General features: G+C 42.1%; 1 long non-coding RNA gene across 1 annotated transcript in view; it reads right to left on the minus strand.

The window, feature by feature from the left end:
• Nucleotides 1-17,714: 17,714 nt before the first annotated feature.
• The window catches only part of LOC144767835 (uncharacterized), a 132,252-nt gene continuing 122,700 nt past the window's right edge, over nucleotides 17,715-27,266 (minus strand). The window contains exon 3 of the long non-coding RNA XR_013598355.1: nucleotides 17,715-19,984. This is a non-coding gene — a long non-coding RNA (uncharacterized LOC144767835). The remainder of the gene's footprint in view (nucleotides 19,985-27,266) is intronic.

Raw genomic sequence — 27,266 nt, forward strand, 5'->3', positions numbered from 1 at the left:
CATGGCTAAGGGCATTAGCTCGGTAATGCCTGAATATCGCTGACTTTTCAGCGATATTCATGCATTTAGGCCGATTTTTATCGCTTAGGAGATAAACTTTGATAATATCAAGGCTCCTAAGCGATAAAAATCGTCGCTACACGGCGATAAAATTATAGCCGCTAAGCCAACATAGCGATAATTATCGCTAGTTGTTGGTAATATGCCCCCTAATTTTTGCACAGAAAATTGACACTTTTTTGTAAAGTGGGTAGCAGTGGATTCTAGGAAAAAGCTCAGCTGACAACTAGAGAAACCTAGCAGATTTGCTATTTTTTTTTAAAGTAGACACCAGGGCCAATGTTGAGTGTGGTGACTTACATGGCTCTCACTAGGTAACAGTGAGCTCCAACTTGTCCCACAATAAGACTGGTGAGCCACAAGACCACACACAAAATGGCCCTAAATTGCTACAGTGAGAGATAAGCAACCGGTGTAGCTGTGGTATTTGGGGCTACCCAATAACACCTACGAACTGCAAACATTTTTGAAAACTAGACAACCAGGAGATTCCAGATTTATGTGTCTTGTGTGGATCCCATAAGGCATTCTAACCCACAATGCTAAAAAAAATTAAACATTACTTGAAATCCCACATTTTTCTTACATTTCCGTTTTGGAAACTTCCAGAATCTGCAGGGATCCACAAAAAGTCTTACCATCCAATGTTACCGCACTTATCCGGATATAAATTATGCACCACTTGTGTGGCTGGAAGTAGTGCCCATGACAGGAACGGACCAAGCCTGAGTCAGTGGGAGTCCCCTCACACCGGCGATGCAGTGTGAGTATCTGCCATTGGTCGACACCTGCACTAAAGGGGTTAATTAATTGAAGTTACCCTGGTATTCCCATTTATCTCTTATTTTTCACTGAGGAAATATGAGTTTAAACAGTCAAGTATGAATTAATTAAGTGATGGTTCATCACCATAAGTGGTGACCCAATTGGGTAGCTATACATCATAGATGGTAGTCCTTAAATTATTAATGGGTGCGGAATAGTTTCATAAAGCCATATTTATACATTTGCAGAATATCGTATTCGGAGGCAGCACTCATGTATGACAAAGGCTTCTTGGATCCAGTTTGTCAGACTAATTATTACAGTGATGTTCTAAATGTATCAGGTAATTACAATTTACTGTGTAATAGCCACTATTGTGACAAACATTACAGTTTTGAAGAATTTTCCACCTGTTTTCATTTATATACCAAGATCAGGTTTAAAGTTGTTGACTAGCATTTGATGTAGAGATGGATGATTAATGTGGATTATAAAACATGTCCACCATACTTTTGAATGTGCATTGATATAAGACAGACCTTAATTTATTTTATTTTTCTCAAACTACTTTTCTTTCTTTTCAATGTTTGTCCCTTTGCCTATGTTGGTGGGGCTAATCGTCTTTGTGGCTGTATAGACTGTACAAGTATTTTGTTAAAAATATTGTTTAAAATGTTATGTATTTGAAAAGAGCATATATCATTGTTAACTCCTTCTGTGCTCATGACGGCTCCTGGCCCACATGATGTGCTCATGACGGCCGAGTCAGCACCTGTGAATACGGGGCAGAGGGCAGCAACCGGTTGGGGCTGAGCAAGCCTGGGAGCTGCTGTAAGGTAGGAGACTACCATTTTCCTAATGTGGAGCATGTTTTGAAGCACAGTGAAGGCGAACCCCATGGCATCGGGGGGCTTTGCTGGATTGAGCCGGGACTGCCAGGATTGCCAGGACTGTTGGACTTTTGGATGGTAGCTCCTAGCAGCACTGTTTACGTGACTGTTGTCCAGTTGAATGTAGGAGATGTAAAAGAGACAGTGGAGTTTGACCAGCGGGGGGCAGAAGCTGCATGGGAAACTAAGTCAGCAAACCTCTGAGTAGGGCACCCTCCAGCCCTAAAACAACTGTGTGCAGGTACACACTCCGCAGCAGGGTGGCTAAATTTGAAGCGGAAGCTGACACTGCCTCACGTATTTCTCCTCCAGTTGCGGAGGTAAAAGTCAAATCTGGGCAGCATAAGGGGAAAAACGCAACGGAGTACACACCGACGTGGGGTAAAGGGAAAGGTAGAGTCAAAAAGGCTTCACCCTCAAAAGTCAGAGTAACTCTCTCCCTCAATACCTTTTTAAGGTAATTTCTACTTCCACAGACAAGGGATTAAGCATACAATCTAATATGGCTACCCTGAGCATACTGACTCCTCAGTTGCAGTTACCATCGTGCCAAGAGAGCAATTCTCCTCCTTTGTTATCTGAGCCTTTGCCATCTGAGCTCGGGACAATGGTGGGGAAAAATATACGGGCAGAGCAACCAGTGGTTATTCATCCCACTATCGATATATCTAACAGGTATACAGGCCTGGAGGATCAATGCATTCCAGGCAAGAGGTCGGAATCTCTGCAAGATATGGCCACAGCTAAGGCAGCTGCCCCATCAGTAGCTCCCACCTCCTCTCTTCCAGCCCTACCGGCCCCTTCACATATGTCAGGTACATCAGTCCCCCCTGAAAAGGATACATATTCTATGGGGGCCGGTTCTTTGGCAGATATTTTGATGGCTCTGAGGGACAATATAGGGAAAAGATTCACCATCTCCGAAACTAATCAAGCTGCAATTCAGTCCTCTTGCGAAGTACTTGCTCATAAAAGCGAAGAAGTGTCTAGGAGAACTGATGTTTTGGAACTTGAAATTCCAAAAATTAAGGAAGCCCTGCCTAGTTCCTCGGTGGAAGAGGACAAGTTAGCTACACAGAATAGGGAATTGAAGGATGACATTGAGCGTCTTGAAAATCACGCCCGGAAAAATAATATAAGAATACTAAATGTCCCTGAAGACTTGGAGGGGGGGGGGATTATCAAAAATGTTGTGATCTCTCTTCTAAAGGAAACAATTTTAAAGGAATCCCAGGAAATCGATCTAGCACACAACATTCAGCGAGTTCTTTGGGACCCATACAAAAGGAAGCCGGCTAAATCCAAGCCAAGAAAGATCTTGGTAGATTTTTTAACGTACTCACTAAAAGAAGAAATCCTATCCTCAGCTTTGAAAGTCGGCTCGATAAAATCTAGTTCCTTTTCTAGCCCTTTTTCGTTCTCCATCAGGTCCGACATATCACATATTACCGCCACAAAACAGTGGGAGCTGAGTAAAAGAATGACAGTTCTAACCTCTCTAGGGGCTAAGGCCCAATTAAGGCATCCCTCAGATTTATGTGGAACAACCAAATGTATCACATGAGACAGTTTTAGGAGGTGGACCGCCTTATTGATATAATCAGAGGTGGGAGGGAGGAATAGATCAGGGATGGGTGGTTTGAAGGTTCTAATTTAGTATTGTAATTTTTATAACAATATCTCGCAGGTACCCCAAAGATGCCAGGATTATGGTCAATACAGGTTTTTCCTTTTTGAGCATCATAGAGACCTCGCCCACAGGACTTATGCCTGGAAGATCAGGGGGGTTTCCTAGGGCTGTAATGAGGCCACACAGGGGTTAGGGTGGGTGGTGGTTGGGCAGGGGAGCACAGGTGAGGGTGCATTGGGAGAAAATCAAAATAAAGAAAAATGTCGTCAATCTCAGATTTGTGTAAGAAACTTTACCCTTCATAGAATAGTGAATGCTGTCTCCTTGAATAGACAGATCTTACAGCCTTAATGAGCAGTAAAATGAAACTTATATCATGGAATATCAACGGGCTCAGGTGTCCATGCAGGCAAAGATTAGTACATAAATATCTTGAACAATCCTCAGCACAGATCTGCCTTCTTCAGGAGACACACACGACCAATTTTGAGTGCAAAGCTGTCTTTGCTAAATATAGATGGATTGAGCTTTTTGCTCCTCAGAACAGGTTGTCCATAACAGAGGGGTGGCAATTTCAATTAGGTTAGGGGCACAAGGTATCATTAAATCAGTCTCATTGGACCATTCAGGGAGATGGATTATAGTGCAGATTGAAATAGGGGGGGCCGAATTAACAATTGTGTCGTTTTACAGTCCAAATGTCGACGATCCATCATACATCTGTAATATGCAGGCCAAGTTAATAGGAAGAACTACCCCAACAATCATCAGAGGGGATTTTAATGTTCTTCCTAACCCCCTACAGGATAGGTCTAATCATAGCCATCATGTCGGTGCCTCACGCATTCATTGCGCAATGGTCAATATGATCCATGATCTTGGGCTGCCCGATGTTTGGAGGGCCAAGATGGGAGAAAACACAGGTTTTACCTTCTATAATAAAAAGTATGGTCACTCTTCGAGGATCATTTACATCTTAACAGACAAGCTGGAGTTAGAGAAGGTTGGTGATATTTCCATCTTACCAAGCATTCTCTTTGGCCATGCCCCCATATAATTTTCCTATTTAAGTACCAGACAAAACTCCAGATCCAGATGGACTCTGAAGAGGGTGATGCTCTCCGATCCTGATTTAATAAGTATGCTTAAAACATCTACTACAGACTTTTTTGCTGTTAATATAGGCTCGACCTCCTTAGATTGGGTCTGGGATGCTTTCAAGGCAAACATCCGGGGGCAACTGCATAGTCTGATCTGCTCTAAAAATAGGGAAGAGTCTCTGGAATTTCAGAAGCTAGAAAAAGGGATGGGGATTCTGGTGAAGGAGAGGCTTAGAATCCCTTAGACATCCATCGAAGAGTTGACGCATATCAGTATAGACCTAGATCGCCTCCACCAGGAATATAGGGGGAAACCTGGAAGGCAAGAGCTGACGGCACCAAGAATAATATACATTAATTAATTATAGATGAGAATGGAGAAACTTCATGTAAGCATGAAGATATGCAAAAATGTCTCCTTTCTCTGTTTTCTGACTCAAACAATTACCGGTTTTAACTGAGGGCAGTTAAGCCGCTCTGGATGCTCGTATTACAGAGAGTGAGGTAATAACCCACATCAAAAATTTCAAGAATAACAAGGCTGCTGGGACTGTTGCTCTTCCAGGGGAAGTTTATAAAATCCTGCAGGATAAATTGGCTCCAAGGCTATGCAAACTATTCAACTACGTTTACAGTGTAGTAGGTGGAATACCTAAATCACGGAAGGAGGCCACGATTGTCTTTATTTTAAAGCCAGGCCGACTCTTATAGGCCAATCTCCCTGCTCAACGCTGATTATAAAATCGTCATGTCTGTTTTGGCAGGGAGATTAGTCAAGTTAGTTCAACAGTTGGTAAATATGGACACCAAGGGATTCATCCCAGGGAGGTTCATGCAGAAACAGACCCTGCAGTTGATTGGCAGTATCGACTTGGCTGTGACGAGGGCGACGCCTTTGGCAGTAGCAGCATTTGACGCAGCGAAGGCATTCAACCATGTCTGCTGGGTCTTCCTGTGGGAGGTCTTGCGAATAATGGGTTTAGGCCCAGTCTTCATACAGACTTTGATCAGCTGTTATCATGGAGCCTCAGCAGTGATTTTACTGAACAGCATTTTGACATCAAGTTTCAATATTGCTAGGGGAACGAGGCAGGATTGTCCCATCTCGCTCTTACTTTTTGATTTATACGTAGAACCCCTTGCCCAAGCAATTAGATTGGACGAATTAATTGTTCCGTTCAGTGTCCATCTTTATGCCAGCAAATTAGCCCTTTATGTGGATGACCTGCTGTTGTATACTGACAATCCTGCTGAGGTTCTCCCAAGAGCGGAAGCTCTTCTTGTAGAATTTGGTTCATACTCAGGGTACCTTGCAGACTCCACTAAGACAGATGTAATGACCTGGAATGCTGACAATTGGATGGGTAAAATAAGTAGAGAATTCAGATTCTTAGGAATAACAATAGTAAAAATCCTAGATGATATCCCTAAGATTAATCTAAAGAAGGTGTCTAAGGAGATCGATCGTCTGTTTTTAAGATGGGCAAATCTGCCTCTTACAATATATGGTAGGGAAAATTTGGTAAAAATGGTCATCTTGCCAAAATTGACCTATCTTTTTAGCACTATCCCCTTGAGTTTTCACACAGGGACATAAGTAAAATACAAAGTAAAATAGGAAGTTTTATTTGGTCTAATAAAATGTCTTGGCTCTCATGGAAGAAATTAAGGCGTAAGCTTCAGAAAAGGGGCCTTGCACTGACATACTTTGGTATTTTTTTGCTTTTCAGTTCAAAAATATTTGGGCACTACTTTGCACGGCAGGAGGATCTAATTGGGGGAAGATTTTAAGTGAAATGTTTGCGTTCGAGGGAGGTGGAGAGGGTTTTTTACATAAATTTGGGACGCCCAGATTCTTCAAAAAGGTTTGCCTGAAAGTTTTAAAAGCATCTCTGAATCTGTGGTACAAGGCCAGGAAAATATGGGGGATAGGCTATTTCTCTGATTTTGCTCCCATTTGGGATTCTCCGGGGTTACCTGTCTGTTTAGAGAATATGAAATAGACGAGAGAGACCCCTTTTCACCAGACCTGGGGATTAGAGTACTTTTAACCAGTTAGAAGGAAAGATCCCTTGGTGGACAAAAAATCCAAAGATTAGTCTATGCACCACCACATAAATTGCAGCCCATGTGTTAGAACTTACAGGTTCATAATTAAAACATCATTCATTCCAAAGTAAATTAATACTAATATATATACATTTTTTTAAAGAAATTATAAACATCCTACATAAAACCATAAATTTAAAAATTCATTATCAATAAAAACATGTACAGTCATTTAATCCTACATAAGACATTATCTCATCCGTACAGAAATTCAAATCAAATTACTGTACTTTTTTCACATAAAAGGAAACAATAATTCTATTCAACCATTGCACCAAATGTATATTACCAGACAAAGGAACACAGAGAGACAAAAGACAGACACTATTTTTTAGCATAAAGTCACACTTCAGGGTTAAAAATGTTTCCTGGCTAATCCTTGATATATTTAGCTTGTAATATCTATAGGATGAGCTGTTGTAAAATGGAGCGTTGACGCGTTTCGATGGTTAACAATAATATTCCATCTTTTTCAAGACACTTATATACGTCTCTCTTATTTTAAAAGGCACTGATTGGTTGCCACTTTGACTTGGTTCCTTATCCCATATTATTTCATCCTCTCATCGGTTTCACTTGTCAGCATATTTCAGTTTTTTAACCGGCAGGTCTCTTGAGTGTATAGACACCTCGAGCGACTTTTCTTATAATTTCCTAAATGGAAAGATATGACTAACTTTTAAAACCAATAAAATCCAGTTGCCATCTGCTACAAGGCCACGTGTGTACAGTCTTCCCTTTGTTTTTGATTTTTAACAGTGCAGAGATAGTTATTTGTCGGGCAGTAACTCGCCCAGCTTCAAACGTGTTCTGTTAAAAGAGACTGTATAGGCAAACTGAAGGAACCATGCAATTAGTTTCCCCTCACTCTGCGGTTCGAGTTGTGGTCTTGTCCATTGAAACACCCTTCTGAATTTTATCTTCTCAGATATATTGACTTCCTGCAAATCACACCCGTCGTGTTGTCGTCAAAAAACAATTTTTTTATGTGGTGGTACATAGACTAATCTTTGCATTTTTTGTCCACCAAGGGATCTTTCCTTCTACCTGTTTAGAGGATAGACTGCCTCTGCAAAGCACTGCTAGGAGTTTCTTGGACCCGCAGAAGTGAGAGCCTACCTCGTTTCCCGTGGACCCTTGTGCCTGCCTGTCTCTGGCCCCCTCCCGCCGCCGCAGCCAACAATTAACAGTGGCCGCCGAGTGGAGGAAGGCACAGGACTACGTTTCCCGCCCTGCACAGCGGCGGGAGACGCAACCAGCAGCGCGCCAGGCGGCGCATAAAGATCGCGTCACCCCGGTGGAGCGGGTGACGCTGCAAAGCACTGCTAGGAGTTTCTTGGACCCGCAGAAGTGAGAGCCTACCTCGTTTCCCGTGGACCCTTGTGCCTGCCTGTCTCTGGCCCCCTCCCGCCGCCGCAGCCAACAATTAACAGCGGCCGCCGAGTGGAGGAAGGCACAGGACTACGTTTCCCACCCTGCACAGCGGCGGGAGACGCAACCAGCAGCGTGCCAGGCGGCGCATAAAGATCGCGTCACCCCGGTGGAGCGGGTGACGCTGCAAAGCACTGCTAGGAGTTTCTTGGACCTGCAGAAGTGAGAGCCTACCTTGTTTCCCGTGGACCCTTGTGCCTGCCTGTCTCTGGCCCCCTCCCCCCGCCGCAGCCAACAATTAACAGCGGCCGCCGAGTGGAGGAAGGCACAGGACTACGTTTCCCGCCCTGCACAGCGGCGGGAGATGCAACCAGCAGCGCGCCAGGCGGCGCATAAAGATCCCGTCACCCCCGTGTCGCGGGAGCGCGCGGGAGCGCCGGGCTAAGCCCGGGCAAAGGGCGGGCCCTCTGTGGCCCTCAGTGGCTGAAGTAGGCTGGGCTGGGCCCAAATATTTTCATTTTTTATTTGATTTTTTCATTTTCATCTTGTTTAGCTTGATAGACTTCTATTACTCATTCATGCTCACATAGACATTGACTTGTTGACCAATACTGGAACTCTGACTCACATTCTTCAATTGCCCTATTTTATATATTTTAAGCTGCTAATTATTGTTTCTTTTATTGGCATTGCGTTCTGCCTTCGTCTTAGATACAAGTCTAATGATGACTGCTAAAAAGTTATGTTCTGGGAGACTCTTGGGGGGAAGGTCTTGTGTTAAGACAAGATCTAACCCCCTGTGAAACAAGTAGTCAAAAAATCTCCAAATAAAGGGTCAATGCCAGCTATTCCAGTTATGGGAAAAGACTATGGATAAGGACTTGGTGAAGGAGGCTGACCCTGAAGAAATTACTATAAATAAGAACATAGGGGTAGCTCCTTCACTTGGCGTAGATCCTGCGTTAGTAAAGAAGGGGCCTGTTGTGGTAGAAAAATCGATTCCTGACTTACAATCTTGTGAGGGGCTTAATTTAATTCCCGTAGAAAGCTCCGGTAGTGTTAATATGCTCGCTTCTAGAATAGAGAATGTGCATCAAAATAATGTCCTCTCAAAGCTTGACATGTGTTTGACTAATGATTTAGTAAGAAGTACCCAGCCAAAGGAGTTATGTAATGGTGACTCTCAAGGGTTAGATATTGACCTGGAGTTGTGTGGTCGTTACTTAGCAGAAGGTTCACTGAAATTATTTGAAGCCACTAAGACCCCGATTGGTGCTACTCCTTCTGGCTTGCAGCTTTATAGTAGCACCCCCTCCCTCAAATCTCAAGATTTATCTATGCAGTTTAACCTTTCAAAAAGCCCTGTGCTCAATATTTCAGGTATCGATCCAATTATACCACCAGGCTTGGATAGACATGAAAAACCTATTTCTGAGTCATTGATTGCTTTGGAACATTTGTTGTCTTCGATATTACGGTTATTGAGTAAATTTGTGGGGAGCTCAGACTGTGTTTTGGAATCTGTCACTCAGATATTAAAGGCTTTACTACTTAGATTTCCAGAGAAGACATTGGAACTAGATCCTAAAATGGGTTCGCAGGAACCGGTGTCCCCTGGTGCTTCTCCTTCCGGAAATAATCCTATGTGCATGCCTTAAAATCCTGATCAAACTATTTCGGGGGTCCCAGCCAGAAGTGAGCCTCTTCAGTTAAGGGGTTCTTGAAGCAGGATTCAAATACTTGTATCCCCGATATTCAAGTACCCTTTGCAGAATGCAATAAAACTTTCCCTAATTGTTCTATTTTATCTATAGGAGGTCCTCCCCTTGAGGGGGGGAGAGCTATGATTCTCCTTCCTAAAATAGAGGTGACAAAGCTAGTACCTTCTGTCCCAGTTGTCCTCAATCCCGCTGCTCCTATTTTCCATTCCCTGGTTGAAGGTACAGCCTGTTCGCAAGAACCTCCTAGAAAAATTACGGAAGATCCTGTAGATACATTGATTCTTGATTTCCTTTCGTTGTTTGACCACGATGTGGCATTAAATGGAACATGGTTACTTAAATGTTTTAGAGATGTAGAGAGCCTAAAACTAATTCAATCAAATGATATTGATTTGGTCTCTATGTCTAGAACTGATAATACATCACATACTAGGGTAACGTTCTATTCCAAGCTAATAGTGAACCTCATTTTGAATCAAGCTGAACATTTTCAAAGTCGAGGAATTGATGTGATACCTGTTTTGGCGAATTGTGGAGATAGATTCTGTGAAAATAGACCTATTCAACGGGGCTTGGGTCAAACAGGTCACCCTCCCTTCTTCGAGGAATAAAAAATATGTGTATTAAAAACTAAACGGCTAGTGCCCATGTAATTCCTGCCACGCAAAATACTTACAGCACTTCAAGAGAGGATAACCAACAATGGAATTGGCTTCCTGGGCCTTTGTTAAGTAAATCAAAAGATACCCCAAAGCTATTTCCCAACCTTTAGCAGTAGCTTAAAAATTCTCTCCTGGAATGCCGCGGGGATCAACAATAGTCCTGAAAAATTACAGTATCTTCTCGCGTTGAACCCCGGTGTGATCTGTATCCAAGAGACCTGGTGTATAGACAGAATAGACGTGGGGAGGGACTATTTTGCTCTTGAGGTCGCAGCCTCCCCTTCGAAGAGAGGGCATGCAAAAGGAGGAATTGCGTGCCTTCTCTCTAATAGAATAAAGTGGAACTTCTCCCATTATGTGGATCAGAGTAACCTTTTTCAGGCGGTCACCCTTAGTAGCTTCGGTAGTGGGGAAAATAAAAACCCACTGGTTATAATAAATGCTTATATCCTCCCTGATGAATGTTACAATAGTGTATTAAAGAAGGTTTTTAATTTTATTAAAAAGATAAAGGAGACAATATTTACTCCTCAGGTGCTGTTAGTGGGGGATTTCAATTGCAGAGTTTCTAATTATAGCTTAGAGCTTTTTAGAAATAAATCTAAAGAGGAAGCTTTTTTGATTCCTCAAGCCCTTTTCCCCGATAAAATCAAAACCAATAAAAGAGGGAAAATGCTGCTGGAAGAATTGTTTCTTATGGAGGGGCTAATAGTGAATGTTAGGCTCCCTTCTGATGTCCCAGCAAAATATACCCATAAATCCAGCACAAGTGAGACCATTTTGGACTATGTAATCACAGACCACCGCACCTTCTCTTTATTAAGAGATCTGGTGGTCTCAGAGAACATATTTAGTGATCATAGGTTGATAACTTTAATCCTTTCAATACACCCTCCTAAATCTGACCCTTGGTCACTCAATGGTGATGCGGTCAATTTACATAAGAAGTCTGGAAGATGTTTTTGGGACTTTAAAGCCATAAAGGGTCTGGGACGTATCCTTGAGAAAACTATGTTAGAATTAAATAATTGGAAAGGGTCTGAATTAATCCATTTTGAGGATCTTATGAAGAAGATCATCTTGGTTGGTAAAAAATCAAATTTGGCGCCAAAAAAGATCTGCCTCCCAAGATCGATTATTCTCCTCAATAAGGAAATAAATAAGTTAGTGCGGGAGCAATACCTGTGCAGATCAACTGAAAGACTCCACAAAATTGATCGTTTAAAAAGAAGGAGATGTAGGATTAAGAAAAAGATAAAAAAAGAAAAAGAAGATTCCCTATGGATAAGTCTACGGGAGGCAGTGGTTCATGGCAAAGTTAGACAGTTTTGGTCTCTTATTGGGGAGGGTTGTGGTGCAAGAGTTGGTCCCCTCCCAATTCCTATTCCTGAATCGTTATGGGTCAATTATATCTCCACTTTATACGCTATGAATGGGCAGTTGGTGGAGCTTAGGGTCCTCAGTATTGAGCTTGATTCCCCAATAGAGTCCCCTTCAGAAAGAACTATTGAACAGGCGATCATGGACATGCGTACTTCAGGAGCCATGGGGCCTGATGAACTCCCGATATCTGTCTTAAAACAGGAACCAGTATTATGGAGCAAAATACTCTTTCCTGTTTTTAGATTTTGCTTCATTAAGAAAATTGTCCCCTCCTCTTGGAAAGGGAGTATACTGGTGCCACTGTTCAAAAAGGGCAATAGGGATATACCAAAGAACTATCGTCAAATAGCCCTCCTTGATGCAATTGGAAAAGTTTTTACCAAATGTTTGTTATCCTTAATTAATGATTGGGTCGATGCGAACCACATTTTACCCCTAGAACAGACTGGCTTCCGCAAAAGGCACGGCACCCTAGATAACCTGACCGCACTTCAGATCATCTCTGATAAATATGTTAGGGTTCGTGGGGGATATGTGTACGCGGAATTTATAGACTTCTCCACAGCATTCGATAAAGTGGATCGCCCCCTGCTGTGGAGAAAGCTATCTGCCATGGGCATGCCTCCTCACTTGCTAGATCTGGTGCAGGTTTTACATACTGATACATGGTGTCGTGTCCTGCAAGGTGGAGAAAGGGGGTTATCACGTGTCATTCCATCAATTAATGGATTAAAACAAGGTTGTCTTCTTGCCCCACTGCTTTTTTCACAGTATATTGCGGACCTTCCTGCATCTATCTCCTCAAGTGATGGTATAGCCCCGGTTGTAGGGGGAACCCCTATTTCCTGCTTGTTATATGCAGATGATATTATAATACTGGATCTAACACCTAAAGGTTGGCCAATCGTCTTCGTGCATTACATCTTTTTGCCGAAGCCCATTACTTGAGGATAAATGCAACAAAAAGCAAAATTATGTGCATCGCAGGGAGAAAAAAGTTAAAGTATAAGAACTTTGTTTGGGCAGTTGGCGGCCATAAATTGGAGGTGGTAAAGACTTATGTCTTTTTAGGAAAAATCATTTCCAATAATTTAAGTGATAAGCCCCACACCGATAACAATACCCGCAAAGCTCTGAAGGAGAGCTACAAACAAGAACTAAAGGCTTATCAGAGACTTATAAGAGAGGAAAAAAGTCTCTTTTACCAAAACAGAATTGAAGAGGCTATAAATCCATCTAAAGAATTATTTCGGATTTACAAAGAACTAACAGACACATCGAGCCTGGACACGCAGGACACGTACTCTAATGAGTTATGCGAAAAAATTGTATTATTAATAAAGTGGAGAAAATTCATGCCACTTTCTCCACCCCCCCCCACAGCTGGTAAGATAATACCCCCTCTTCATAAAACCACTCTCACCCATTTTCACACTCCCGATAAAGAAAAACTGTCCAGCATAATTAACAGTATCCACTCTGGCTCCCCTAATGATGTGTGTCCACTAGATAAATGCAAAGACATCATGGACAATACTCTTATGGATCAAATAAGCCAACTTATTACCCTCTCTTTCAAAGAATGCCACGTCCCGGAGGCTTGGAAAAACGCCCAAGTCATTCCCCTGAAAAAAAAAACTAATGTTCCGATCACCCAATTCCAAAATCTCAGGCCAATATCTCTATTGCCTCAATGCGCCAAAATAATAGAAAAAATAGTGAACATCCAACTTATGGCGTTTTTGGAGGAAGAAAACATTCTCCACCCCACTCAATCCGGTTTCAGACCTAATTACTCCACGGAAACAGCTGTCTTGTATTCCACGGAACTTATCCGCAAGATGGTGGACGAGGGTGAAACAGCAGCGTTGGTCATGCTTGACTTAAGCGCCGCTTTCGATACGGTGCTACATGCCACGCTGCTGTCCCGTCTGTCAGATATCGGAGTGAAAGACTGTGCATTGGAATGGATTAAATCTTTCCTCACCAATAGAACTTTCCAGCTTCATTGCCCGCCCTTTAAATCATCTTCTCGGATCGTGAGCTATGGGGTTCCAAAGGGCTCTAGCTTGAGCCCTACTTTGTTCAACATCTATATGGAACCCCTGGCTCAGATCATAGAGAACTTTGGGGTTGGCATTGTTAGCTACGCCGATGACACTCAGCTTATGTTTAAGCTTACTCCTGATACCGAGAAGTATGCCTCAAACTTCTCGGAGTGTATGGCTGCTGTTGCCGGGTGGATGGACAGTAATTGCCTCCGGCTCAATGGAGACAAAACAGAGGTGTTAGTGATAGGGAACAAAACCTCCCTATGGTCTCAAGCGTGGTGGCCAACATCTCTTGGCGAATGCCCGCAACCTGTTGAGAAAGTCAAGAACCTTGGGATCATGATCGACTCGGATCTTTCAGGAAAATCCCAAGTTAACAAGATCATTGGTAAATGCATCGGCACTTTAAGAATTCTTAGAAAAATCATTGACCTGATACCTATCAAAGCCAGGAAAACCATCGTACATGCTCTTATTACACCTCACCTGGACTACGGGAATGCCCTCCTTCTAGGCATCAACCAAAAACATCTTCACCAGCTGTAATGTGTACAAAATGCAGCAGCCCGATTGGTATTAGGCCTTCCGAAAAGAACTTCTGCCAAGACAGCGCTGTCCAAACTGCACTGGCTCCCCGTTAGGGAAAGAATAAAATTCAAGAGCCTCTGCTATGCCCACAGGATAGCCCACAACAAGGGTCCTACCTACTTAAGAAGCCTCATGACCATTCACCGCCCTACTCGACACCTGAGGTCCTCAGGAATGTCCCTCTTCAAACTCCCCCGTGTCCACAGAGCAAAAATCGGTGGCCGCTCCTTTCGTTATCTAGGAGTGAAACATTGGAATGCTCTCCCGATTCATTTAAGAATGGAACCCTCTGAAACTCTTTTCAGAGCTAACTTGAAAACCCACCTCTTTCCTCAATAATTTCTGCTTCCCACTTCCCTTTGACTTGATTCTCGGATGAGAGTTTTCAGCAATCAGCGCGGGGATACACAGTTGTGCAGCCATGCGCTTAATAAATGTTTTATTATTATTATTATTAAAGCTCTATCTCAGGGAAAAGGCTTGAGTGCATTATACTCAGCCACGGGGAGAAGACATTTCAATTGCCTACTGGAAGTTTTTAGGGCAAAAATCCCTTCTTCCCTTTTGTATGGAATGGAATTGGTTGATTTAAGGCAATGGGATTTTTTACATTCTGTAGAAGGGAAGTTGTTAAGATCTATATCCTCTCTTAATACCGCTTGTTCAGCAGCTGCCTGCAGACTTGAATATGGCCTTCGCAGTAGTTGGGTGCAGGGCCTAGCAGCTGTAGTACGGTGGGTTGCCAGTTTAGCTAGAGGAGAAATGGGTTCATTAAGAAATCTTATGAAGGTTGAACTGTTGGACAGCTTAAAGGAGTACTCGCAAATTGTTAACAATTTCAGAAAGGTGGTCGCCCTTCTCCAATTGGAGGAGAGCACACTTTTTATTGTTTCCGCTGCACAGTTAAAATCACTTTTGAAAGAGGCATCTTGGGACCTTAGCTTTAAAATGGACAAGGAGGCTATTTATCTTAAAAAGGGAGCTAACCATCTTACTGACTCGTATGTTAGGAAAGCTATGCAACCTTATGTCGCCTGGAATCTACCACATGGCATTCGGCGATTTTGGTTTCTTCTAAGACAGGATTTGTTGCCATTAAACAATCTATTGGCAAAGTGGTATGGTACTCCTGCAATTTGTAATTTTTGCAACTTGTCCACCCAGGATCGCTTGCACGTTCTCTTCATATGCCCTGTATTGCGACCATTTCGGCGTAAGTGGTTAAGATATGTATGTTTGCAATTGGGTATTTTAAATGCTAACTCTTTTTTACTCGCATTGTATAATCCCCAAAATGAAATTTTCTGTTTTAACATTTTTAACTTTTTTTAATGTTTTTTAGATATTTATTGATGGCTTTTGTAGTAAGTGAATCTGATTACTCTATATTTTTGTAAACATTGTAGATGTCTGTCTTGCATTGAATGGGTCTTGTATCGTGTATGGTTTTTATGTGGACCTCCTCGGAGTTCCAAAACATAATAAAGAATTGAATTGAATTGACTGCCTCTGCCTATCAAGAGAACCGGTATCCAGATTTGGTCCAACCTTGTATCCACGGATGGGATTAAGGCTGAAGATAGGAAACTCTTTTTCTAAATTTAAATATTTGAAATTGGTCTCCTGGTATACTGCAGAGAAATCCCACATAGGTGGAAATTGGGAAATTGAGCTTCAATGTCAGAATACATATCTCGTAAAAAAGGAGGTTGGGTTCTGGTATAGGAAGATGCTGGAAGCTGTTGATACAGTTTTTCCTCTACAACATGTAGTCTGGAATATGTCAGCTTCGGAGACCACGGCCGTAGAACTGTTTGAACACTCTCTCCAGATGTTAACCAATGTGGTTAAACCTGCCTCGTTAAAGAAGATCCATTACTATGTAATAAATAGGTTATACTGTACCCCCAAGAAAATTGCTAAATTTGCTTCCCTCTCCTCTACAAAAAAACCCTGGATGGGATTTCACCCCGGCTGATGATCTACATATATGTTTTGAATGTGGTGCCCTTAAAGGATATTTGCAGAATGTGGAACGTGCACTTGATGCTATTTCTAAGGCCAATTTCAACCTGAACTCATCAGTGGTAACATTTGTTGTGGACAAGAACCCTGTGAATATATTGTCAGTAACGCAAAAAGGCCTGCTAATGTATGTGATCCTTATTGCCCGGAGGGAGATCTGCAGGCTATGGAAGGATCCATCGCCCCTGCTTTATGAGAACTAGCTGAGGGCCGCCCTGGGCATGGCCCTTTTGGACTTAGGACATCAGAATGAAGATGGGTATAACATCTGGTCACAGCTCCTAGATTGGGGCAAATAAATGAAACTTATCTAAGGCTCCTAAGTCCAATGATTATACCAAGTTTCACACGAAGAAGCTGGCCTGGGTGGGCCTACAGCCAATGCAATAGCAGGAACCTGGGGTGCCCTAGATCGAAGAGCGGTTTCTTGCTTACATTTGCAGACGCTATATGGTGAGATGAGGACTAAAAATAAATAAATAAATGCATTGTGTAAGGGAGACAGTAATTTGTGATGACACACAATTCAGTTTGCTTTCTTACAAGAAAGGCATTTGCCTGGGGTTGAGGTGGGTACATTTTGGAAGTGTTAGGAGATATTTGACACTAACTTCATGCTGACCGTGAGCTGGGAAACATTCATTTTGACTACACCAGAGACATCATGCATGTTTCATTGAGAATGACAAATATGGGTTTTATTTGGGGCTCTAATATATCACCAGATGAATTTTATACGCTTTTTCATCACCACCCCTCACACCATATACATTTCCCAGTGAGCTCAGAGTAGAATTTAACAATATCCCTGATGTCAACAAAGAACAATTGCATCCAGCATTACCGAACACCAGCAATAGACTGCAGTCCTCTAAACTTACATGTGTTTACAAAACTTGAATCTGACAGGGAGATGAAGAGCCGTGGACCCTCAGAATAAGGAGTATTCATTGTATTTCCCTGGCCACATCCTGCCCTCTTGCTTAGAATTATTCCTAAATGTACCCCACACCCACACAGGGAGGAAATCCAGAGAGCAAAATATTTAGGCAAGGCATGATCCAACCATAATCCCCTGATGTTACATATTTCATGGAGAAATGACATCACATGCACTCCAACCTGTAGGCTGCCGGCAATCTCTATCGGATGGTGCATTGAGAGTTGACCAGTGAGAAGCCATCATTAATTATATTATTGAAAATAAAGGAATGACTGAATGTGTGAAGCAGATCAAATAAAGCCTTCTTAATTGCATTTTGAAAAAGTGGAGCTCCTACCATTGCTTGACTACAGAAATACACAAAAAAGGTTATATAGAGAAATACCATCCAGACATTAAGGGTGATAAGATATTGGTCCTTTTTATTGAATGGACTCCCCTTTCAGAAATGGGGAAATTAGCATTGATGAATATAATTGACCTTCGATGAAAATTATGTATTTTCATAAACATTCATATGTAATTACTGATACAGATATTTAAGACCCTGAATTCCATTTTTTCAATCTAACATGTGCAGGAACATGACACTAATGAAACAACAGCTAATAGTTCTAGAGGTGGGATAACATTTCTCTGGCCATGTGCTTCAGCACCTTGAGGCACCATTCCAAAAAGTAAAGGTTACCTAGGAAAACAAGCAACTGAGAAGACACAGCGGGCCTGATTCACAAAGGTAAACTTGCACTTTTGTGTAGGTTTACTAGTTTTTTAATATGGAAAAACTTTATTTTACTAATAGTAATTTTACAACTGCCGAGACTCAACACATAAAAAGACAGATCTACAGTGTAAAAATACCTGAAAGGGTTGGTTTTGACTTTATTTCTTCAGCTTCTTGCTGTTAAATGTAATTAACAGATGCATCACATAACCAATGAATGCAATGCTAAGGTGGTTTTACTCATATCACATTATAAGATGCTTGGCTTAGCAAAATTTACGATGTTTACAAACATCTGGGGCAGAGAAATATTTAGGCTTCAAATTGTTTTAATACCTTTATTCATGAAAACAAATATATCAGTATGTTAAACATGCTTTGAAAAATATTATAAGAAAATAATATATATTTTAATTGATACAGACAGTTGACAGAAACAACACATACCATCAAATCTTTTTTGGATCACCAAAAGAGCATGCAAGTGATTTAATAATTTTGAAAAATATTGGTTAACATTGATTTACCCAAATAATTTGTTTGGTTGTACTGTTGAACATTATTCTGCAAAAACAGAGAGGGACCCCACAATCCAAAGGGACAGGGTACCACACATAGACTCTCCAGTCATATAAAATGCTCCCTTTGGGTGTGTCTCACTCAACCTCACCACCAAATCATACTTTGCTTATTGCATTCATCATTGAAGAATGGGCTCTTTACCACATATTTGTTCAGAGCTCCTGATCCTGGTGATAAAGATACGTTTAACATAATTATAATGATGCCCTTGACTCATTAAAGACCAGGTAGTAATACTAATCACATACACTAAATGTATCTATGAGGTTCTGATGTCCCTATATAAATCTTTCTGTTTATGTTAGCTTCCTCACTCCAAATTATAAAACCCGGTCACTGCAAAAAACGTCCTTATTAAGTATATATGCTATTTTATTTATATATAAAGAAAAGAATTGTGAAGTAACGGGGTCCTGCCTTGATGTCTCTAGGGAAACGTATGTTATGATGAAATCAATACGCAAAGTGTGATTTGGTTGTGAGGTTGGGTGAGACATAAGTGGGCGTTGTTTTCATCTAAACATCAAAAGAACTGGAGCCGAAGGAAGGTATGTGGAGCCTCAAGCATATTGGTTTCTAAATTCTAGATCCATGAAACAAGATATTTATGTCTGGTCTAAGTTGTCATGTCTTTTATTACAAGAAAAAAGAATAAAGTTACAGCAGTGAATAGCACAAGCTCTCTTGACAACATCCAAAGGCAAAGCAGAATACCATCTTTGTACTTTTTGTGTTGTTGCAGTTCACTATTGCATCTTTGAATTGGCTTTTTGTACACCCTTTTAAAATTAGACAACAAATGTTGGGAGCATAAACTACTACACCAACCACCATATTTGTTAAGAATTAAAGAGAAGACAGCAGGATGGTGATGCTTACTGTGGCACAACTATTCCCTCTTCAAAGTAAGTGGGAAGCCCATCCTCGCAGCCAATGACAATGTATCTGCTGGTGGCGCTGCCCTTGTATATACAGGGATACGCTGATGCATCGCCTTGGATCTTGCAGGTCGTGACGCTAAAGAGCTGATTGCTTATTCTCAGGTTTGGATTCTTTTTATAACTGCTCCCTGCTTTGTCGCAGATGGCTTGGATTAGTTTCTTGTCGGCATTGATGAAGGAGTTGGTTTCTTTGCATTTCGGCTCTGGAGGATCCTGGTTTGTCATACAGTTTTCACCCATCTTTTGGACACAATATTTCTCATCGCCAGTGCTCTCCGATTGGTCATGATGTTGTCTGAGGAATCGGTCATACCCATTCTCTCCTGAAATTGGTTTGCAGTACTGGTAGGCGCAAGTGACAGAAGCCACCATCAGCAGCAGGACCGGTAAGTGTAGTGGTAGCACAGGCATGTCAGTGATTGATCACTTGGATCTAACACTAAAAAAGGGGAGAAGCAACATTAGACATGTGATGCACACCACTCATTAAAAGAGGCATTTGATCACTTCAAAATATTTTCAAAAGTACTAACAGTCAGTCTGCTAACATGGTCAAAGGGCAGGAAAAGTGCATCAGCCAGTCCAAAATACTTTTTGCATATTCATTGACGCAAATCAAAGGAATTGATAATTTGTCACTTATATAAATGCAGACCTCTGACTGTTGACCCCATACTTAAGAAAGGGAAGTGCTTGTTACGTGTGTCAATCAAACTTCTTCAATAACAATTTGTGGGTCCCCAGTATAACACCTTAGGCAAACCCAATAAATCAAGCTTATTCAGATAAAATCTCTAGGTATTAAAGCACAGGACTGTGGTTCCTAAGGTGGCTCAGTGTCTACTTGTGAAAGAAACAACAAAAGGCATGAACAATGAGTTATGTGCTAAGGTCTAGTTAAATGAAGGAAGAGGAGTGTGGTAACTACTAGTTCGATCCTCCCACTATATCCTTATATTTTAATCGGTAACGGTGATACCTAAGGAAAATTCTAATATCTACTCTAGTACCTCTATTGTCCTTCTTACATACCCAGTAATAAAGAAGGCCTTTGACCAAAGCTCTGCTCCGAAACACTCATTGGGTACTCTTTAACTACCAGGACTGCTTAAAACTGAATTGACCTCCTGGCTCTTTCATGCTCTACAAGACACTCCCTTCTCCATTATTTCACTCGTATATGTCCCTGCTTTCTATCTTTGCAACAAGTTTTCTAGTTTTCCATTCCTCCTTCTTTTCCCTGTGTCTGTTTGTCCTTCACTTGCTCGCTATTAATCTTTGATGTGAAAAAATAAGTGGTGATCCCCAAAGATGAGCACTGGTGGCCCCCACCAGTAACCACCAACACAAATTAAGCACTGCCTAGATCTTATATTCAAAAGCTAAAGATGCCTCTGTTCTTTGTTAATCATGGCCTTGTCTGCCTCTGTCTGAGGGCACAGGTGGAGGTGTCCCCATAAATATGAAAAGCTACAGAGTGAATAAGAGACCTGAAAAAAGTAAGAAACTCATTTTCCTTATGGCTCCATGAATGAGTACTTTTTGTAAACTATAACATATGTAAACACAATTAAAGTAAGCTTTGAAGACATACATCTGGCTACTGTTGAACTCCCTTGCTCATTATTACCAAATCATGAGCACACCATTGTTTTTTTGTTTTTTTAAAGTTTGATTTGATTGATTGATTTGATAGATTTTTCTTTCTTAATTGAGAGTGCAAACATTACATTTACAGCATGCAAAATATAAATTTTGGAAGTAAAGAAAAATTATATACAGTATTAAATATTTCATAAGCCCGAAGGACATGAACTAATTATGGCCATGAAAAACCAGTAAAAGCATTCAGATTTATCATTAAGCTCATTCATTATTGACATAAAAAAGCACATAGCATTAATCATTAAGCAGGCAAGTGTCCACATAAGAAGAGTATGCAATAGTCTTGGCAATTACCCAATATATTCTCTGAAATTTCCCCAGGCATAATAGTATTTAACCATAGATCCTCCAGCCAAGGAGAGAACATAGAGGACCCAATCGGTAGCATCTATACCCAACAGAATCATATTCGTAGAATTTTTCACTCGAAAAGTTTGAATCAACAATATTTACTGCTCTACCGAGGACCAAAATGATGAAAGTTTACAACAGGTAAGAAACATATGGACAGTATCAGCCACTTCCACTGAGCAGTGAGAGAGTTATGCAATCTACTATACCATTTACTCAGTTTGGTGGGACTGCTATAAAAATTGAACGCTGTGCGATACATCTGGCCCCTTAGTCTAGTTGGAGTGATGACTTATAGAAACACCTTCAAATACAGGGAAGGTCTTCTTTCATAACCTCCTCTCCAAGATTGTAAGCCCATTTTCCAAGGTCATTTGAGAAAGATGGCATAAGACAACAATATTTATCCAAAATGCTCTATACATGTTTCCCAAACATCACCCTTGCAATATCAAGCTGGGCCAGTAGAAATTTGATGACAGTATTCTTTCTCAATTGAAATGTTTGGATCAGTAAGTACGTGAAAAATTCACCATGAGTTATAGGAAATTCAGCATGTAAATCCTTAAAACTTTTACCCCAAACTCATCTGTCAGATCCCCAACCACTTATACTCGAGTTTTTCTGTACCAAGATAGGCAGGACTTCCTAGAAACACAAACAAATGCTTTTTCAGCATTGAGTAATATAATATTCAAGGGTTCTTAAAGGACTCATCACTTCAAATGGAGCTATAATTAAATTCGCCAACCGATAGGAGGAGTGCACCCTGGAGGTACCTTAATGCCTCCGTAGGTAAGATAGAGGTGCACACAAAGGACTGATTAGTCCTGTGTTAGAAGACCCCTTACTCACCAACCTAGTTGGTGACATGCTTCATCATTGGGGTACCACCCGAATAGCCGAATGCCATCCGGGTATCCTGTGACACCTGATTACAGTGGAGCGGGATTTTTCTTTTTTTATGTGCAAGTGAATAGGTAAGTGGTTTAAAAATAGACTAGTTTTAACTCTCTACGGAACATAAAACTCTTTATTCTGGAGTAACTATAATTAAGTTAATATGAAAAGTTGTGAAGATTAAGCTGTGTTGGTCAAGAGATACAAGCTGGAGTATAATCTTATTAACCTGATTAGCCAGAAGCTTGGTGAATATTTTTGAATCAGCGTTGAGAAGTGAAATCGGCAAATACGAACTGCAATCTGTAGGGTCCTTATCCTTTATAAAAATAATGTAATCACAGCTTCATTCCAGGTCGAAGGGACTTCACCACAAATTCCATTTAGCACTTCCAAATGGAATGAAAGGATTACAGGCAATAATATTTAAACATTTCTGAGGGAATGCAGTCCTGCCCCGGTGCTTTTCCTGGGAGTTCCATATCCAGCATATCTTTATCGCTAGTATCCAGTTTGGTTGAATCTAAAGGAGCCATGTAATCCCTAATATCAGCAATACTGCAGTTCACCTCCTCCTGATACAAAATGCCTCAAGAATAGAGGAGAGATCTGAAGGATGGCTGCAGACCTTGCCTGTATTTTCCAGAATTTGTTTAATCACATTTCTAGGAGTGTCAATCCAACACAAGCAGACCAACATTTTTCCTGATTCTCCCCCATTTTGCAATTCTTAGCTTGAATTTGAAAATACTTTTTTTGTTTATACAGGCCATAATGAGGGCAGATGTACAGCCTCGCAGGCCAATAAATTGCAGGTCTGTCGTCTGGGTAGCTGCTGTTCAGGCTGAGACCTGTATCTTATGAATTTGATCCCACTAATATAGTCCATCAATGTGTCCCTACGAGCGATGTGGGTTGAAATTAGAACAAAGGTTGCCTGCCATTTTATTTCAATTACAGAGTGGTCCGAATGAAACAGATGTACTAGCTTGGCTTTAAAATTCAGATATTCTGAAGGGCTGATCAAACAAAAATCAATACATGAGTATTGCCTGTGTGTTCTGGAGAAAAATGTGTAATTACGAATTTGAGGATTTTTGTTGACTCCCTATATCAAACAAGTTGAGACTGGCCATCATATTTCACATACTTGTTCTGGTCCTGCCCATTAGGGCTATATGTGAGGTGGTAGTCCTATCAAGTGCCTGGCTCTGAATACTGTTAAAAACACATAATGATAATGATGGGTAGATGGACATCACTGAGTTCAATCATCATATTAGTAAAAAAAGTGGGAGTCTTGGTCGTACGGTGCATGCACGTTTACCAAAACAACGTGACTTTTGCAGTTTTGCTTAGTTGATCAACTATCTCAACTCTAGTCCCTCTGCCACCCTCCCGCCCCCCCGGTCCATTACAGATCATAGGTTCTGAAGATTCTTATTAAAGATGGTAATGTAAACTCCCCAATGACCAGAACAATATGCAACATTTATTAGGTCATATTTCTAGGAATAGTTTAGCCTTGACAGCATTTAGATATATAACGAATGCCGGCATCTTTTTTTGGAAGGTGCGATTCTTGAAAGACTAAGATATACGTTTTCATATAGCAGGGTTCTGAAATAAAAGTAGCCTTTTTCTTACCTCCTTTCAAACCATTTGCATTCCATGATATAATCTTAACCATCTTTCATCCTAGGCCTTATATTCTTGTATGCACTTCTCAGTGGGTTTGGAGTCAGCCTCATCAACCACTGGATTGTCTGAATGACACTCAATTAGCCATCTTCAATCACATCTTCCCTTAGGCCATAGAAATATCAATATGTAACCATCATGCTATTGGCTATTAGGCTATTAGGTGTATCCTTATGCCTCCTGGAAACTGCTTACTTTGGAATGAGTGAAGTGCACAGTTTCCCAGTGAGTAGAAGGGACTTTTTAACAACAAAGAAGCCACTTTGAAGAGAAGAGAGTGTGATAAGAAATGCTTATAAACCTAATGTGAGCATGCGCCGTACAAATTTTTTAAGGTTTGTATCATTTATTTTTTTAAGTGAAAAGTTACTATATAAATACAATTCACACTTATTTAACAAATTAGTTGATAAGTAATATGGATTGTTTAAATACTTATTTACATCTAACTTCAAGTAAACAGTATGCAGCTTGTGTATTTAGCTGGGAAACGTCATTCCAATACGTTTTCTCTGACTAGTAGCATGCTTCTCATTTCTTCTCTTCTGTGTTTAGGAGATTTTGTGTTGAACAGTACAGTGAAGGTCCGATCGTGATTTGTGATTTAGGAAATAAAGAGTTAATCATGCCAGGAAAGTTTACAAACTTAGACTTTTGTGTGTATGAAAATGATAATTGAAAAACTGGTACTTTTGTGGACATTGACAAAGCCTCGTCTTCCCATTTTCCACCATGAAAAGGGTCAGTTTTACTGATATTCAATGGATGGATTTTGGAATTTCAAGCCACTTTGGTAAGATTTAGAGCCAGATGTATGACCCACCAATTGGGGACTCTCAAATTGGAGTGTTCAACCGTGTATCAGGCACTGTTTGCGATTCCTAATGCAATAAAAAATTGCATGTGAGGCAGGCGTAATTTGCGACCCCATTAGGAATTGCTATCACTCATAAGGATGGTGGCCTGCTGGGATCCGCAACCACCATGTCTGTGACTGCTTCGAAATAAAGCTTTTTTGTATATATGCAGCATGTTTTCCTTAAAGGATGCATTTAAAAAAAAGAAAAAGAAAACTGGAACAACTGCTTAACCTTCAAAATTATTTTTGGAACCATTTACATAGGTCGCAAAACATTCATACATACAAATGCCCCTGAGAGCCTGGAAGGAATCGACGAGGGACAAGAGGCTGGTAAGTACAAACCAATGACCACTATCACACTGCCATGGTCTGCCATGCACCACTGCCAACACACATCTCCCTGGCCCCAATCCATGCATGTGGACCACACAGTCACCCAAATGTGAAGTCCTGGCCTCAAATGCACACACCATAACCAAACACAAATGTTGCCTCCTACCTTCCCAGCCTTGCATGTTGTCAAAGCAGCCAGCACTACAACTCCCAACAGGCCTCCATGTCCACAGGGAGGGTGGTGGTGGGTGGGGTGTGTGAGAGACCAGCACTTCAACTCCCAACAGGCCCCCATGTCCACAGGGAGGGTGGTGGTGGGTGGGGTGTGTGAGAGACCAGCACTACAACTCCCAACAGGCCCCCATGTCAAAAGGGAGGGTGGTGGGGGGGTGTGTGTGTGAGAGAGGTGGGTGGGATGTGTGAGAGAGGAGGGTGGGGGCTGTGAGAGACCAGCACTACAACTCCCAACAGGCCCCCATGTATAAAGGGAGGGTGGGGGGGGTGGGGTGGGGTGGGGTGTGAGAGAGGTGGGTGGGGTGTGTGAGAGAGGAGGGTGGGAGCTGTGAGAGCCCAGCACTACAACTCCCAACAGGCCCCCATGTCCACAGGAAGGGTGGTGGTGGGTGGGATGTGTGAGAGAGGTTATTGATTTGAAATGTTGGTACCAAAAACATGTCATGTCCACAGCATTTATCATGATAATCTTGTCCCTCAGGTGATCGCAACTTGACTGGCGAAAGCAGCAACCGCCAGCACCAGTCGCCCCCCTCACAGCACGGACTCTCTGGGGACGAGCCCATTGCCAGCTCAGGCGCAGAGGACGATGCGGGGCCAAGCAGACTGCCAGGGCCTTCAGGCCCCCAGGACATCACTGCCTCCACCACCTCGGCCTGTGTCACCACACCAACACCTGCCATTGTGAGCTGTGCAGCCACCACCACCACCACCTCCACAACCACCACCACCACCACTCCTGCCTGTGCCACCCTGCCTCACCCATCGGCCGATGACGGACCATCAACATCCCAGGCAAGCAGGGAGAGTGGACGTGAGAGGACACAGGTGAGGGCACAGATCACAACCAGGAGTGCAGTTGTCCGGCGAGGTGGGGAAGGACACCCACCCCATCCTGGCACCGAAACCCTGGAAGCCATCGCCAGAGTCAATGCCTCCTATGAGCGGGCGCAGGCACAGTCTGATCGGGCCCACCAAGACTCACAAGAGAGCAGTCATCTGTTGCGGTCCATTGATACCCACATAGGCCAAATTGTGGACCTCATGGGCCAGCAAACTGCTCTGTGGAGGGACTGGCTATCCCGTGCCACACCACCACCCCCTCACCCCTCACCCAAGTGCCAGCGGTACCGGTCACCAACACCACCACCACCCACAGCTGAGCCCACAGACAGGGAGGTGGCCCCTGACCAACCTGCCCCCACAGCTGTCTCCGCTTCGACAGAGAGGCGGTCTGAGGCTGGATCCAGCTGAGAGCAGTGGTGTTGCCCCATCTACCCGCTCTAAAAGGGGGCGCCAATGACTTCAACCTTGTCTGAGCCTGCCATTCACCCTGCAAACTATCCTGTCCCACAATGCCAAGCATTGCCACACGTCTGTTGGACTAGCTGGATATCACACATTGTGGTGTCCCCACGGTGTTTTCATCTGCCATGACCTTCAACTCTCACTCCCCCCCAACATGTCTTTGTAAATATGCTCCAACATCAATCCTCAAACTGTAAATAAACATCACGTAAACACTCAATGATGTGTGGCCTCCATGTTTTAATCACATGATTGGCTTGGAATGTAACGTTAGCAGGTGCAGGGATCAATGTTGTTGAGAATCCTGCCTCTGTGGGAGTGACCTAGGGATAATGAGAGAACAACAAACACAGGTCAGGAAATAGAT

Source organism: Lissotriton helveticus, chromosome 7 (genome assembly GCF_964261635.1).
Source record: "Lissotriton helveticus chromosome 7, aLisHel1.1, whole genome shotgun sequence".
Classification (NCBI taxonomy): domain Eukaryota; kingdom Metazoa; phylum Chordata; class Amphibia; order Caudata; family Salamandridae; genus Lissotriton; species Lissotriton helveticus.